Source organism: Ischnura elegans, chromosome 12, assembly GCF_921293095.1.
Source record: "Ischnura elegans chromosome 12, ioIscEleg1.1, whole genome shotgun sequence".
NCBI lineage: Eukaryota > Metazoa > Arthropoda > Insecta > Odonata > Coenagrionidae > Ischnura > Ischnura elegans.
The window spans coordinates 20,275,407-20,290,398 of NC_060257.1; positions in this window are offsets into that span (position 1 = coordinate 20,275,407).

Below are 14,992 nucleotides of genomic sequence, written 5' to 3' on the forward strand. Positions count from 1 at the left end.
TTAATATCTCTTTCAATGTAAGTTGGTAGATTTTATTGGGATAAATAACTATGGTAATCCTGCTTCGCTCTTTGATAATTATTCTTCCACGTACCTACTGATGATTACACACCACATTCCGCCATAATGACCAAAACCAAGAATAAATGGAATGAAAACTTGCTGGTTATAGAACAAAAACAGCTGTAACATACCCTAAAAGTAAAAAAATATAACATCGGTTATGTCGAGTATAGTCTGTAGTCTAAACGGCATCCTATCTCAGGAATATATTACCGCGATGAAATAGTGCATAATGCCACACAATGAAATATGTCTGAAGAAAACACGCTAACATCCGGTGACGCAAAAAAAATTCAAAACTCATAAACGGGGAAGTGAGTTAACAAGCTTCCTGAGGGCATTTTAAACTGATATTATGCTAAACTCCTTCTTAATTAATGATTATCCTCCTCATTGGCTCGAGAGAGAAGCTTTGCTCTTATTTTCATGAGAGTAAGAAACTTGTACAAAATATTTTCCTGCTTGATAAGCAAAACTTTGGGGAAGAATATTTTCGCTCAACTTTTTACTTAAAAAATATAAAACCTTTTCAAGCTTAGTATGCATAATTTAATGCATCCATAATACCGAATTTTTCTCTCATCACCGATAATAGGAGAAAGATAGTGCCACAGACATAGAGGTGTGATTCGATATTTATGAGATAGCTAATTATACCACGGGTGCTCAACAGGCTGTGAATTTGAAAATTACAGATAAATACTGGTAGAAACTAAGTGGGCATTAAGCACGTAAAATTCACGACGAAAAATAAGTTTTACCTTATAATTATACTACAGAAAAACCAGATGTTGGCTAAAGTGTTAAAATCCTTGTTCACTGATACACCATCGCAACATCGTAACATCGCAACTTATCTAAATGAAACGGCAGTCAATTAGGATCAACAGAGGAAAATGGTTAAAATAAAGAATAATTCATTTCTGTATTTAAATAAATACTAATATATGATATTTTCAGTAGCGACACAAACGAATTTGACATTGATGAAGGCAAACATATTATTGTTAGTAATAATTCTCGGAGGAGGTAATTGATCATAATTAAGCTTGTCAAATTTATTAATTGAACTAAATCCTTTATTTTTGATATTTCCTGTAATGATACATAAGATTTAGAAATTAGAAATACCTGCACAATTGGTGCTCTCAAATTATACTTATTAATTGATAATTCGTCAAAACCGATCTTAAGACGTATTTGTACTTCAATAAATTATTATTAATATGCTTTTGTTTCATGAGCAACTTCTTTATTCATATTATGATTGTGATAGTAATTTATATGGTCTAGTCATATTAGCCTAGTCATTACAAAAAAAGCAATCAATAGTTTTAATGCATAGTCTATGTCTCTCGTTCCGTCCGCAATTGGTCGGAATTCGAGTGAGCTAATGATAGGCCGGACATTTCATAATTTTTGGTGAAAGAAAAGTGAACTGTATGAAACAAAAGAAACGGAAAAAAAAGATAATGGGCCTGCAGGAGAGCACTGAGTGACTTACCCCAGGCTTCCAGGCTAGCAGCTCCCCCGTCAGACGTCTAGATGATATGGTGATTCCCTTTCGACAGTTCGTCCGTGAGTGAGACCGGGTTCGTCGCCTCATGGTCCCAGGAAAGCAATACATAACAACGAAATATTCCGACAGGTGTCGGGATAAGGGGCAACTCCCTCACTGCCCTCTCTAGGCCAAAAAGTAAACTTAGGGCGCGAAAACCAAACAGTCTATGTCCTGATGTAGCATTTTTTAAGTCTGAAACATAGGCCAGGACAGTTATTTAATCGTTCGATCAAATCCTTAAACATTCTAAAAGGAATACATTTTATTTATTTATATTTTATGTTGTGAATCAGGCAATGTCGAAATTGAATATAATTATTGAAATAATTGCATTGCTGAATCCAACGAACCGATCATGAGCTGGCTAAAGTCTGAATGAATAAGCTTGCTGAGGAAAAGGATAAAAGGGTGCTCAATACGCTGGAAGTTTCTGGAGCAATGAATTCGAAAGGAAAAGGGAGTTGGAGCCGTGCGTTGTGGGAGTGGCGGCAATCATGAAGAGAACGAAACGAAATGTGCAAATGACAGTTGATTGAAGCCCGTGGGGAACAAAACAATGACGAGCAGCGAGTCAGAGCATAAATAACCGCAGAGGTTCGGGTGGAGATTGATGAAAAGGTGAAAGGTAGCTACTGTTAAGAGCCTCATGACTCGTGAGCATGTCACTTTTCAATTATGGATCACCGCAGAAAATCATTTTCTTTCATTATAGCACCAAGCGAGCTAAAGTGACTTCACCAGTGAATTAGCAAGTGTTTCTCTGCATATATGTGGTAGCTATAAATTGTATGGCAAAGAAAAATGCATATACCAAGTCTATAGCCAGTGGCGGATCTATGCGGGGGGGCTATAGCCCCCCAATTGGGTAACTTATTTACACTAGGTAGAATGGTAATCTTTCCAACCCCCCACTACTGCTGGAATTTTAACCCCCATTTAGTCCCCCCCCCTTGTCCCTATCCTGAATCCGCCATTGTCTGTAGCACGATATAAATAATGAGGGGTAGCTACTAATTGGTGGTCAAAGAAAAAGACTATGTTATAAACGAAATCAGTGGAAAGCAAAAGGCACGCAAAGGATGTCGTGAATCCAAAAATTGTCGATGAAAATGAATGATGAGGAAGCGATCACTACGTGGGAGAGATGCATCTCAAATCGGGCTATTCTGGACCAAAGCGGCTTACTTAATTTACAAACTGATAAAATATAGCTGCTAAAAATAGCTTGAGTGTACATTTAAGAATTGATAAAAATGTAGGATGACCGTTGCTTCTTTCTCTCACTAAACTATATTAAATAATCAAACACCTATTGTGTCAATCAGGATATTTCCACAATAGCGGCTGGAAGAGACTGATCCGGGCGGAGAGATGATAGAGCCTACTTTTGAGAGCCTCATGACTCTGACCCTGCCACTTTCTATTGTCATGGATACAACTCCAGTGAAAGTGGGCTAAATTCCAGTGTAGCTGTTCAGTTGTTAAAATATGTATATTACGTGTAACACAAAGTGGCGCATTAATTGATACGAATGAAATAGCATACTATAATATTAATTTTTGAATCCATTGGAATTTTAACAAAAAAAAATATATTGAGGTGAGAGGTTCCATGTATCGCAAGGGGTGACATAGAATTAGCGGAGGAATATGGTAGATATTAAGCTACACAAAGTTCTTATATGTGATGCGTTGGACGATTAATTGTAGTAGATGCAGTACCAGTAAAAGGATATCGCCGTCCAGTTGCTAAGCGCGCGAGATTGCTACACGAAGGTAAAAGTAGAATTTCTCCACATAATTTTTTTATGTCTTGCGGCAAGTGGTTCTATATATCCTAAGGGTTGACATAGAATTAGCGTAGGAACATGGTTGATATAAAGTTACATGGTGTTCTTCAACTTGGTACGTTGGACGATTAATCATAATCTGTGTAATACCAGTAATAGAGAATGGCTGTCCAGTCGCTAAACAGCCATCACCACTAAGATTACCGCACGAAGATGTATATCAGGTGTTACATAAAGTAGCGCATTCATTAATGCAAACGAAATAACATATTATAATATTCATTTTCAATTTTATTGGTTTATAATTTTTTTAAATATGTTAAGTTAAAATTAGATTAACTTCACATATTTAACAAAAATTTTTGAGGTAAGTGGTTTCATATACACAAGAGACAACATAGAATTAGCGTAGGTAAAGGTCGATATGTATATATGTTCATAGAGTTCTTCAATTTGGTGTGTTGGACGTTTAATTATTGCCTGTACAGAAACAGTGAAAGGCTGTGCAGTTGCTAAACGCGCGAGTTACTACAGGAAGGTAAAAGAAGATTAACTCCACACACGTAGAGCCAGCCCCGCTCCGTATCTTCCACAAAGCATTCCTCGCAAGCCAGCCATCGACGGGTCTGCATCCAGGGACGGGGTTATTGGCCATCACCCAGGCAACAGACCTGGCATCAAAACACGGAGCGTCGGCTGGGCGGGCTGGGAACGAGGTCGTGTCTGCGTCTAGGGCCCCACATGCCTGGGAAGCCGGCTCCCCACATGCGGGGGTGGTCGACATGGGGTTGGGGAAAGAGAGTTTGTCAGGGGGATGAGTAGAGTAAGGGGTTTGAGAAAGGCGAGAGACATCCAGGGAAAAGCTTGGAGGGTGAGGGCTCTGCTATTGGGATAGAGATTTTTACCTCCTCCTGGAACCGTAACCGTCGCCCGTTCTGGTCGAAGGTATTTGCCAAAGCAAATCCGTGAACAATTTCACTGCCTCCCCACTCTCCTCTCAAGGGTGTGAGCCAAATATGTTATCGACTGGCTGAGGAAGCTAATAAAATCCATAGTTAATATGGAGCGATTTCAAAAAGTGCTTGTCAGGGGAGTGACTCGTCTTTGGCCGGTGCAGGCAGCTGAACTGATTTAGTCGCTTGCCTCGAACCTGTGCTTTATGTGCTTGAACTAAAATGAGAAAATGGTCAGAGAATGTCTCACAGTAAAAAAAAACTATCCTAGAACCGTTGGAAATCGTTAAAATAGTATCAAATAAAAACCCAAGCCCCAGGCGTAATCCACTGGATATCTAAATGAGGTTGATATATCCAAATCATGCTGTCATTACACGATGGATATTATTATTACTTTTCCTCTTCTATTCTTGACCTTGTTTAATAACTTTTTATGATATATCTTGGAGTATAGGTCAATGTAAACCAAGTTATAGCCAACCTTTCGATTTATTTAAAATCATCCTCAGGGCTATGAAAGAGAAAACATGAACAATATAAAATACAAAGATGACAACGATATACAATATTTTTTCATAAAAATGTTACGATCGCGTTTTTTTATACAGTAATATACTTTAAAGTAAATTACTGAGGATGATTTTTAATAAATCGGAACGTTGGCTATAACTTGGTTTACATTGACCTATACTCCAAGATATATCATAAAAAGTTAAAAAAAACGATGGATATTTTGCCAACGTTAAAGAGATATCCTATTTCAAACATCCATTACAAGTTCAAAAAATAACGTTACATAGATATTGAAGTTGTAATATCCGTGATATTCTTAATTGTCATTGCATTGATGTAATCAATATTAATTATACTAAAGAAAGGAATGACAAGATTAATGGTAAGCCTTAATACAATGCGGGCTAATAAAAAAATATACTGTGGAAATAGTTTATGAACTTGTACTTTTTTTATCACCTTTACCATAAATTCCAGAAGTAGCGCTTATTTCCTTAAAAATATAATTCCAAATTTTATTCAAGAATCAAATATGTTCTGTATAGAGTTGAAGATCATAAATATTTTGTCTCTATGGATTACTAAAAACCATAATTATAATAACCATTTTCGACTCATTTGATGCATTATGTATTGCTGCAACATTGTGTGGTAGGTCCTTTGGACATTTGACATATATCCATACAACGTTAATTTCACTAACATGGATTTTGCACGGAAGTCGCATTCTTACTCCAAAAATGTTGTCTAAATGTTGTTGAAATGCTGATCGCTGCTTGGGAATAGTTGAAGCATGCTTCAGCTTTAATTAATCAAAACAGGTTTAGGCATTTAATTTAATTTTTAAGGCATCTAAACCTATATTTTTAGCTTGTTACCTCCAAATGTCAAGTAAATATTAAGTCTTTTGATATTTTCCCTTTTGCTTGGTAGTATGAGATTATTTATTATGACATTAATGGTTTTCTTTCCTTTCTTTGCAGGTATGTCCTACTTTTTACTTCTCCACTTCTTTTGATTCCGATGTTCACGTAAGTCTGGAACCATTATATGTTAGTACGTAAGTAATATGACTTCTCATTATTATCCACTGCGAAATCAGCAATTTTAATTAATTTCCTGGAAACTTGTTCCTTAATAATTTGGATGAGGATCTTCTGATGGCCACGAAGTATGAAACCTTGTACGATTTAGGAATATATCATCTACGAGATTGCGAGACAGTTGCACTCAGCCAAGGCATTCTTTCAGCTTATTATTCCTGGTAAATGCATTTAGGAGACCTAAATGATACTTCTAGATTAATCTTTAGTACTTAGTTTTGCTGTCATTGTTTCTTTATATTCTATATCCATTGATTTTAGATTTCGCATGAAAATCTGATTTTTGACCTAAAATTCGTTATTTTAAGATATTTCTCATGAGAACGCCCAAAAAATATGTGTAGTTAGTTTGTCACAGCTATTTCCTTTCGTCTCCATAACGTTTATATGCCCCAGTTTATCCCCTGGGTATATAATTAGTCCTAAAATGAAAACGATCATTTATTCCTCGTAAATTGGAGGTAAGTTTTTCATGTGATTTAATTGATAATTATTGCGAACAATACCTCTACAAGTTATCTTTTGATACATGGCTAATTATTTATTCTATGATGCCATTTTTCGTGGCAGAATTACTATCTGGAATTATGTATTATTACATAGGGTTATCATAAAATAATGGTTAGGTTTCAGTAATTCATTGGGATATTGTAGGGATTAGGTGGCAGAGATTTTTTCAGTCTGCCCGATCCCTGCTTGAGTGCTTTGAGGAGGGCACTTCAAGTGCAACACCCCGTCCGTCGCATGGGACGTTAGGCCTTGGTCTCCTTGGTGCATTTCGCTAGGAGTAGGCTATTGTCGACGCCGGATTATCTCTAGCTGGGAATGTGAGACTCAAGGTAAAAATTGGGGAAAAACTTGAAAAGGTAAAGCAATGCAACTATATGGGCAGCTTATGAGAGGAAAATCGGTTTTGCAGATACAATTTTATGATTATTTGAAAAACGATATAACTCACCCTATTAAATTATTTTCATGAACTAGATTCGTGTGTTCCAAAATAAGTTGAGTGGTTCTTAATTATGCCCTGAACAAGGTATATGTAATGACTATGAAAATGAAAAAAATATGTATGCTACCATTTCGCTTCCTTAGAGTTTTGTTTCCCTTATAAATTCACCAAGGAATAATATTCGTGTTCTTTCTCATCTTGTGAGTTCACTATTCTTTTATTAATATAATTACATTAAATTGTCTGTTTTATGTCTATTGGTTACGGGTAATTACGTTTTCTTGAACACCGAAAGCATAGAAAGTATAATTCATTTGATATTTTAATATTTACTACCCAAGATTCGACTTGTGAAGGTATCATCGAGATCATAACAATATCGTAACTATATATCTGGGTTTGAGATATTAAAAAGAAATTGTAGATATTACTATGCCTTATATATTTACCTACTTGAAAATAAATCACATCTTTGCAAACAGTTTGCCTTAAATAAATATACTCTAAGCAACGTAGCCTGGGCTTAGTTAAACTCCACGTTCTCTTTGACAATTGGATAGTATTCGACGTACATATTCTACATTTTTTGCGGAGCGAGAAAGATATTGTCCAACTCATTTGATGGGAATTGTATGACTCGGCTCCATTGGAACTCGAGCAGGAGTGAATAACCAGGGCATTTCATTACATTTTGAGGCAGCTATAATTAAAGTTATCAGTTTTTTTTTCACAAAAACGTAAAGATTCTAATTATATTTTACTCTCTAATAAAAATTAAAAATTCCACTGTTGTAAATAGTTCTTTCTCCGGCAAATTACCTGCATATTGGTAACATCTAAATGAATATAGCATACCTGTATGCCAGGTTTTGTTATTTTCAAAAGAAACTGTGGATCTCCTACTAAGCCTTTTATATTCACCTGAAATGTAACCACCATAATGTATTTGCACACCTTTCGCCTTAAATAATACACTTTAAGGAGTGTAGACTGGGCTCAGTTGAACTCAACGTTCTCTTTGACGATTGGATGGGATTCGACGTACATATTCTACATTTTGTGCGGGGCGTGAAAGATATTGTCCAACTCATTTGATGGGAATTGTATGACTCGGCTCCATTGGAACTCGAGCAGGAGTGAATAACAAGGGCTATTTTTTGGATGTTCGATTGTGCGATGAAAGGCACCGATGCTTCGTCTGCCATTGTGTCCCTTGGGTCGCAGTCGACGGGGTCGTAAGGGCGGTTGGGGGGGTCTGTTAACGGTCTCCGGGAGGTGACCGTTAAGAAGGAATGTCTAAGGACGGAAATGTGAGACGCTGGGGTAAGACCTTCTCCGCTCCATTATGGAAACCCTTTCACAATTGCTTTGTCGCCGAAAAGGATACGGCCGCTCTGTCATTGACATACAGAGCTTGGATACCATTAGTGTTCGCTTGACTTGAGCGTGTAGTGTGTTATAGATGAGTATTTTTAGGTATCTTAGGTCCAGGTGCTGGCAGCATCGATTCGTATTAACCCAAGATCACCAAACCTTCCTAATTTTTACGATGCGCCGAATTAAAATTGCAAAGTTTTGGAAAATGCAATTTTATATAAAAAATTACGTATTTATGCCATTTTAAATATTTTCCCCAGCACCGTGCATCAAAATTTTTGCTATAAAAGATAATAAATAGAATCGTTTAAAATATTTTCAGAGAAAAACAAATGGCTTAACTTTTAAATATACGTTAACAGTATTAAAACTTTAAGGTATTAATTGGTTTAAAGCATAAAAATAAACTCAGTAGAAGAAAAAAAAATAGCGTCGTTAAGTTGACAAAGCTTTAATGACCATGTGACTATGAGCCAGGTTTAGTAATAAGGGTTAAATAAATATACTCTATATAGATCCTAAATAAATTTATTTAAATAAATCATTCGCCTTGACTCTTTGTCAGTGTATGATTTAGTGTGGATTTGTAACAGCTTTTTTATTCAATATTATTCCAACTATTTCTAGCTGTTCTAGGATGGTTTTCAGCAAGATATATTCTCTGGCTAGTTGCTCAATCACGTTCTAGCACATATAATACAGGCTCGAGACTATCTTTTGACTTATCTCATTTCTTTTACTTTTCTTATTTTTGCAATTAAGATATATGCATTGAAAAAGTGATGTTATACGTAGCATAATATATAAATTATCACATTTTTATTTTTTCAACCTTTAAGGCAGAGTATAAACACAATTTAGTTAAATAGCAACTGCCACCGCAATAATATTTCACATTCGAAACAAAATAAAATAATAAAATATTAAAAGTTAAATCACAAAAAGTAGTAAATAGATTGAGACTTGAGACTTAGACTTGAGAAATAATGTGTCAGTCAAAATAGCGTTTTCATGATGTAGCATGTATTAACTTTCATATAATTTTTAAAATAATTCAATGCGAAATATTTCCAATAGATGATTCCATAGCTTTATTTTGTCCTCATTGAATATCCCTAAGCCACTTAATGTCATTGGTAATTAATTGAATATATTGGGTAGAGTCACATTCATTCAATTTCCACCACTTTCATCAAAATATCTTGGAACTTGGAGTGTTCATTTCTTTTTTGCAAAATAATTGCCAAGAACAAAATTCGCTAACCAATTATTTTACCCTGGGTGATGATAATTATTCATCGAAACACGGGTCGCTCTATTTAAAAATAGTGTAAGTTAAGGTTTACCAACGAAGAAACCTAATTTATCAAGAACTAAAATTGAAGTGAGCACTTTATCAATTTTTAATATTTTTTATGCCTTTTGCGCATAGCGAGCCAATGGCAAAAAAAAATCGGCTCGCGAAAGTTGTGGTCGTGAATAGAAGGAAGGAATGTGTATTTGTATATAAAAGTCACTGACTCATATTTTGCACCTGATAATAATGGTTATTCATCGAAACTCGGGTAACTTTACTAAAAAAAAGAAATGGTATGAATAAAAGATAACCAACCAAAAAACCTCAACAATCAAGAACTAAAATTTAAGTAAGTACTTTATCAATTGGTAATATTTTCAATACTTTTCGCGCATAGCGAGCCAATGGCAAAAAAAATCGGTTGGCGAAAGTAGTGGTCGTGGATAGAATGAAGGAGTATATATTAGTATGGAAAAGAAGGGAAAGTAGGTGGCTCTCTCTTGGTGGAGGGACGTTAGACAGGCGTTATCGGCCGAAGGCAGTGAAGGGGTTCCCGCCGTTAATTGAGTTACGTGCATGAGAGCGTTCCTCTTACTCCATTTTCTACCCTCCGCCCGCCACCCCTTCCCCCGCTTGTGTCCCCGCCCGGGGCCATTGGCCCCCATCTTCCATCATACTCTCATCGCCACCCTTGAGTCCATTCACGGCACCTCATAAGGGCACCACTTTCATTCATCGTCCATCCATTGGGAGATGATAATGCTGGGAAGACGGTGGAGAAGGCGTTGAAGGGTACGCAATGACAAATTACAGTGCGGACTCCTCTATGATTGGTTTGGGTAAGGGGAAGAGACTGTTAGAAAGACCAGAAAAAATATGACAATTTCCACCACTTTCATCAAAATATCTTGGAACTTGGGGTGTACATTTCTTTTTTGCCAAATAATTGCCAAGAACAAAATTCACTAACTAATTGTTTACGCCGGGTGATGATATTTATTCATAGAAACTCGGGTCGCTCTATTTAAAAAACGTGTAAGTAAAGGTTAACCAACCAAGAAACCTCATTTATCAAGGACTAAGATTTATGAGACTACTTTATCAATATTTAATATTTTTAATACTTTTTGCGCATAGCGAACCATTGGCAAAAAAATTCGGCTCGCGAAAGTTGTGGTCGTGAATAGAATGAAGGAATATGTATACGAAATTCACTAACTCATAATTTACGCCTGATAATAATGGTTATTCATTGAAACTCGGGGAGAGATCTTAGAAATTTTCATTATAAAGATGTAAGGAGCTAAAGTCAACTTTTTGCGGAGAGATTTTGTGGAACAACGTAACTAATGATCAACGAAGATATCGTATTGCACACCATTTTTTAACACGACGAGTACGATACGTGTTTAAATCGTTGTACAATCATCGTTCGTAACTGAAGATGATTGTAAAACAATTGAAAAACGTGTAGTACTCTGTTCATAAAATTGTTGGCAACACGATATCTACGTTGATCATTTTATAAAAAGTTGGTGTTTATTTGAATTGACGGATGAAGGCAATACTAAGTTTACGGACATCAAGAGAACTAAACGCGTTAAGTGAAGCCAAATTTGAACGCTTCACAAGATTTATGCAATCAACAAGGGAAATTTATAAAGAAAGTCTGAAGAATAATTCATTTACCTTGCTATACATTCGAAAATAAAAATAGGGATTTGGCCTTGAAGAGGAGGACAGTTTCTACATATTTTGAACAAGTTTCTATACCCTTTCAACCGTTTACTTTCTCCTCGACTAAGGATACGACAAAAGACTACAGGATAACATCAGTTAATATTTACCCCCTTACTTTAGCTTTCTGGACGTTGAACAGTTTTTCAATATGTTTTTACCTACTCAAGTAGTCAGAAAATATTGGAAATAAACATTAATATCTTTGATTGCAGTAATTAGAAGTAATTTTATTTGCAGAGTATGACATATATGCGTATTATTTCTCTCTTTATATCTTCAGCGATTTACTTATTTGTAATTATATTTCTTTTCAATTTTTTTCGATAGCAATTGTTTCAGAAGTTGTTTTCCTTATTTATTGCCATCCGTCAGTTTTAATATTTACCAAATATTGTTTGTTTTAACTACTCGTATCGTTTCGGCTCGTTTAAATATTAGTCAAATATTCCCTTCCTAACGTCGTATCATTGAAATGAACATGAGATACAGGCTTGTTACATTTTCGTCGCCTATGTTCGATATTCGTGTACCCTAAAAGTAGGTGTAAATTTTGATTTTCTGCTGGATTCTCAAACCTTTCTTTCGTTACTCTTCTGTTTAATTGCCGGATAATATCAGTTAAATATTTACCTCTTGACGTTTCTTTTGGAGACTAACTTAAACGTACGCTCGTTTCATCCCTCTTACCTATTTGCCTTTATCCTAGAGGCAAACCCTGCCTCTCTGAGGGCTAATTACTGTTGATACTAGACGTCTGCGTTACTTATAATGTTCCTATCGAACTAATAGAAAGTGTTCTAGGACGTCAGTGTCTTTGTATTAGAAAGTGCACTTATGATCCTGGTCCATCAGTGAAAAATGTGAAAGTAACATTTGTTCCAATATATGGAGAGAATTTCATGCGGATGTATTTTAATTGACGGAGTATCTACGAAGGTGAGAGTATGGTGGAAATAAGTGGTAGTAAAAATATGAATCACGCAAAAATTTTAAATAATGGTCCTGAATTTCGATATTTACCTCCAGCAGTAATGCTGATCGTATGGTACCAATGCATTTTATCCAGGATCAATGAAAAAAGGTCCCAAGGCTACCATGCTTAAATGCATTTAGTTACTCACGCAGTAATAAATTTTAAAAAAAAGCATCTTTATTTGATGAGGCTGCAATTCAAATCGATTATCTTTGCGAAATGAGGCGCAATAGGATTAATGGTTCTCTTGAATCGGAAGTGTATTACGAAAGGTATATGTATTGTTTTACTCCACATAGCGATGCCTAACATTTGAAAGATATAGTTTCCGGCGTAATTCGGTGGAAATCATGGATATTTTACGTAATGATAAGTACTTTTTTTTGTTTTCACAGTTATTTATTTCAACCGACCCAAGTTTCGAGGCCTTGAAAATGACATTATGTGCCGAGACCGGGGACGGTTGAAATACATAAGTGCGTAAATTGACTATTATTTTTAACTGTATTGAATAAAATTGAAAAATTATCGATCATTTTTTCCTCAAGTTATTGATATTTCTCTCTCTGTATAAATTCAGGATTATATCAGTTAAATAATCACTTCCTGACGTTATCTCATTGAGACAAGCATACACGTACACACGTTCGTTCCATTTGCATTGCCTATTTGTGATTTCCCTTTACCCAAGAGGCGAGACGGGTCGCTGTCGTGGGCTGATTCTCATTGAAGGGAGACTTCTGCGCTTGAAAGCCCTTTTGCGTGCGATGTCACACCGATAGAGGCTTGATTGATTCCCCCAGACCAAACCTAAGCTCGACGCTTCCCCTAACAGCTCGCGGCGCTTTGCCTTCCGAAGGGACGCGTGAAGGGGGAAGGGTTTGGAAATTGCTCGTCGAAATCAAGGGAAAAACGATCCGTGCCTTTTCGAGGGACCGATTCGTTGACCACAGATCCAAATCCCTTTTTGCTTCATTTGACGCCGTCACCATTTTCACTTGACGCGGGAAGGTTGTCTGATTTCTAGGTGTCTAGATGTCTAGGTGCCGATCGGTGATTTTCCCCGTAAAAGGTCACCGGTTCACCGGCTTCTTTCCCTTAGAGATAAGATTCCACGTACGTGAAAGAGCGTGCGGAATGTAACCCTGTGCTGCATTCGGAAAAGTAAGCTTGTAGAAGATGTGAATAAACATGTGTATTATCCAGGATCAATTAAAAAAATGACCCAAGACATCATGTTTATATGCTTTTACTTACTTACGCAGGAATAAGTGTTCAACATAAGCATCTATATTAATTGAGGCTGCAATTCGAAACGATGGTCTAAGGTTGTTTGAGGCTCCCTTGGTGTCGATCAGTGGTTTTCCCCGTTAAAAGTCACCGGTTCACCGGCTTCTTTCCCGAAAAGATAGATTCCGTGCTCGTAAAAAAATGTAGCCCTGCGTGCGAAATGTAACCCTGTACTGAATCAGTTCCGATCTTTGGAAAAATAAGCTGCTTTAAGGGTTGTATCACGAACATGTATTCAGTGTGCTCCTCAATGAATTTTAAAATAGTTCATTTGATATTTTCTGATTATACATCACATGATTGCCTTAAAAAACCCTTATCCTAGATCTGTAACATTTAACCATATTCTCACCCTTTCAATCAAACGGCTCTTAACGGCCCTTTCTAACCCAGAAGTGCTTCTGGGAAAAATTCAATTTCAAGACTTTTCATTTTAAAAATGTGTGAATTTTCTACTCAATCATAATTATTTTGGCAGCTACACATGTCGCCATTAAAAGTTACAACACTAAAGAACGCATAATTTAAATATTTCCTGAATGGAGCCGAAACTGTTTACATTTTTCATGTTTCTTAGAAGCACCATTAGGTTATAATGGGGTAAGGGAAGGATTTTAAGATCATTAGAAGAAATTTGTGCTGATGGCTACACGTAAGAACAACTGATAATAATGTTAGGAACGCTGAAGAAACTAAGATCGCCGTAATTCATTTATATTTGGAGAAAATAATTCCCCAATAGACAAAAGAATAATTCGTAATAGCGGGGATTTCGTGTCATCCGAACTCGTTACATGCGGTGAAGTTAACATTGGCGATCATAGAAGGTCCGAGGGACAGGTAACTCACCTCGTTATAGGCAAGATTTCGTTACATTCGTGATCATTATAAGCGAGTTTTATTGTTAAGATTCTTCCTCATAGGATAATCCTCTACAATCGCTGGCAGATAATGGCTTTGCCTGGTTTCGCTATTTAGTTGGGCCCTTTTCGCTTCTATGGCGTAAAGGTGTTTTTCCCCGTCCCATCCCTTCCAATCCTTTCCCTACCCCAGAGGCGTCGACTGGCTCCTATCGCGGCGGCACATCTTTCCTTTTTCCTTCCTGTCCTTCCCCTCCCCGGGTGATCGGGCGTATCAGCACGTTTGCTGGGTCCCGGCCCCGGTGTGTTGCACCCTCCAGGGGCTCCCTTGAGCCCTTATTCTTATTGTACTGTTAAGACTCAGTACAGCGAAAAAAGTCACACATTCAAAATAGGAAGTCATGTTGACGATTATTAATTTATAGCAAGCGGCCTACTTGTGAAAGCTCTATAAAAGTACGCTTGCGGTGCAAGGTGAGACGTTAAACAATTGATCACTAGAAATATGACCGTGCGA